At 32.8% G+C, this 3015-nt stretch overlaps 1 non-coding gene across 1 annotated transcript; it reads right to left on the reverse strand.

Moving 5' to 3' along the window:
- Positions 1-2620: 2620 nt before the first annotated feature.
- Positions 2621-2728, reverse strand: LOC148566988 (small nucleolar RNA R71). Its single transcript, XR_015881781.1, has one exon. It is a non-coding gene; the product is annotated as a small nucleolar RNA R71 (small nucleolar RNA).
- Between the last annotated feature and the right edge of the window lie 287 nt (positions 2729-3015).

Here is a 3015-nt window from a genome sequence, read left to right on the forward strand (position 1 = left end):
AATCTCCGTGGGATTCGACCTTTACTCACGTAAGGTATTACTTGGACGACCCAGTGCACTTGCTGGTTAGTTGTATCGAAGTTGTGACAATTATGTATTGAGATCAGCGCACCAAGTTGCTCACGTTGCCAGGGATTGTTTGAGCCTGGACATCACAACTTCGTGCACCAAGTTTTTGGCGCCGTTGCCGGGGATTGTTTGAGTTTGGACAACTGATGGTTCATCTTGTTACTCAGATTAGGTAATTTTCTTTTTATTTTATTTTCAAAAATTTTTCAAAAATATTTCTAAAATTTTTCATCTGTTTTCGAAAAAAATAAAAATGTTTTCAAAATTTTATTCAAAATTTTTAAGAATGAATTCTAGTGTTTCATGAAGCATGTGAAGCCTGGCCGGCTGTAAAGCCATGTCTAAATTTATTTGGACTGAGGCTTGCAATTTGTTATCAAGAGCAAGCTAGTTGTTGCTAATCAACCTGCTGCTGATCCTCAATCACCTGCTGAAGCTTGGCTGGCCATTGGCCATGTCTAGTGTTTTGGACCGGAGCTTTCATTGAAAGCTTGGCTGGCTAGTGAGCCATGTCTAATTCCTGGACTGAAGCTTTAGACTAAGAATGCAAGATTCCTGGAATTCATATTAAAAATTTTTTGAAATCCTTATTTTTTTCTTTTTCATATAATTTTCGAAAAAAATTACCAAAAAAAAAAAAATAGAAAATCATAAAAATCAAAAATATTTTTCTGTTTCTTGTTTGAGTCTTGAGTCATATCATAAGTTTGGTGTCACTTGCATATGCATCTTGCATTTTTTCGAAAATATCATGCATTCATAGTGTTCTTCATGATCTTCAAGTTGTTCTTGGTAAGTCTTCTTGTATGATCTTGATGATTTTTTGTTTTGTGTCTTTTCATGTTTATCATATGCATTCTTGAATTCTTAGTGCCTAAGCATTAAAGAATTCTAAGTTGGGTGTCTTGCATGTTTTCTTTGCATTAAAAATTTTTCAAAAATATGTTCTTGATGTTCATCATGACATTCAAAATGTTCTTGGTGTTCATCTTGACATTCATAGCATTCTTGCATGCATTCATTGTTTTGATCTAAAAATTTCATGCATTGCATCATTTTTCTTGTTTTTCTCTTGCATCATAAAAATTCAAAAATAAAAAAAATTATATCTTTCCCTTTTTCTCTCATCAAATTCGAAAATTTGAGTTGACTTTTTCAAAATTTTTTAAAATCAAGTTGTTTCTCATGAGTCAAATCAAATTTTCAATTTGAAAATCTTATCTTTTTCAAAATCTTTTTTTTTTCAAAAATCAAATCTTTTTCAAAATTCTTAGTTATTTTCGAAAATTCCAAAAATATTTTTCAAAAATATTTTTCTTATTTTTATATCAAATTTTCGAAAATAACATAATCAATTAATGTTTTGATTCAAAAATTTGAAGTTTGTTACTTACTTGTTAAGAAAGATTCAAACTTTAAGTTCCAGAATCATATCTTGTGATTTCTTATGAATCAAGTCATTAATTGAGATTTTAAAAATCAAATTTTTTTCAAAATTAATTTCCAAAATATCTTCTTATCTTATCTTTTTCAAAAATTTGATTTCAAAATATCTTCTCTAACTTCCTAACTTCCTATCTTTTCAAAATTTGTTTCAACTAACTAACTAACTTTTTGTTTGTTTCTTAACTTTTTCAAAACCACCTAACTAACTCTCTCTCTCTCATTTTCGAAAATATCTTCCCCCTTTTTCAAAATTTCTTTTTTAATTTATTAATTATTTTATTTTTTAAATCTTAATTTTCAAAAACCACTAACATTTTTCAAAAACTATTTTCAAAAAAAAAAATCACTAACTCCTTTTCAAAATTAATTTTCGAAAATTCCCTCCTTCTCTCTCATCCTATTCTATTTATTCATTCATTAACTAACATCTCTTCCTCACATCATCACCAAATTCGAACCCCCTCTTCTATCTGTGTTCGAATTTCTTCTTCTTTTCTTCTACTAACAATAAGGATCCTCTTTACTGTGACATAGAGGATTCCTCTTCTTTTCTTTTTCTCTCATCTTTCTTATGAGCAGGGACAGAGAAAAAGGCATTCTTGTTGAAGCTGATCTAGAACCTGAAAGGACTCTGAAGAGAAAATTAAGAGAAGCTAAATTACAACAATCCAGAGACAACTTGATTGAAAATTTCGAACAAGTAAAGGAGATGGCAGCCGAACCCAACAACAATGCAAGGAGAATGCTTGGTGACTTTACTGCACCTAATTCCAATTTACATGGAAGAAGCATCTCCATTCCTGCCATTGGAGCAAACAACTTTGAGCTGAAACCTCAATTAGTTTCTCCGATGCAGCAGAACTGCAAGTTTCATGGACTTCCATCTGAAGATCCTTTTCAGTTCTTAACTGAATTCTTGCAGATATGTGATACTGTTAAGACTAATGGAGTAGATCCTGAAGTCTACAGGCTCATGCTTTTCCCTTTTGCTGTAAGAGACAGAGCTAGATTATGGTTGGACTCTCAACCCAAAGACAGCCTGAACTCTTGGGATAAGCTGGTCACGGCTTTCTTAGCCAAGTACTTTCCTCCTCAAAAGCTGAGCAAGCTTAGAGCTGATGTTCAAACCTTCAGACAGAAAGAAGGTGAATCCCTCTATGAAGCTTGGGAAAGATACAAACAGTTGACCAAAAAGTGTCCTTCTGACATGCTTTCAGAATGGACCATCCTGGATATATTCTATGATGGTCTATCTGAGCTATCAAAGATGTCACTGGACACTTCTGCAGGTGGATCCATTCACCTAAAGAAAACGCCTGCAGAAGCTCAAGAACTCATTGACATTGTTGCTAATAACCAGTTCATGTACACTTCTGAAAGGAATCCTGTGAGTAATGGGACGCCTATGAAGAAGGGAGTTCTTGAGGTTGATACTCTGAATGCCATATTGGCTCAGAATAAAATATTGACTTAGCAAGTCAATATGATTTCTCAGAGTCT

The sequence above is a fragment of the Arachis ipaensis genome, chromosome B4, assembly GCF_059453495.1.
Source record: "Arachis ipaensis isolate K30076 ecotype BB chromosome B4, ASM5945349v1, whole genome shotgun sequence".
In the NCBI taxonomy this organism is placed as follows: domain Eukaryota; kingdom Viridiplantae; phylum Streptophyta; class Magnoliopsida; order Fabales; family Fabaceae; genus Arachis; species Arachis ipaensis.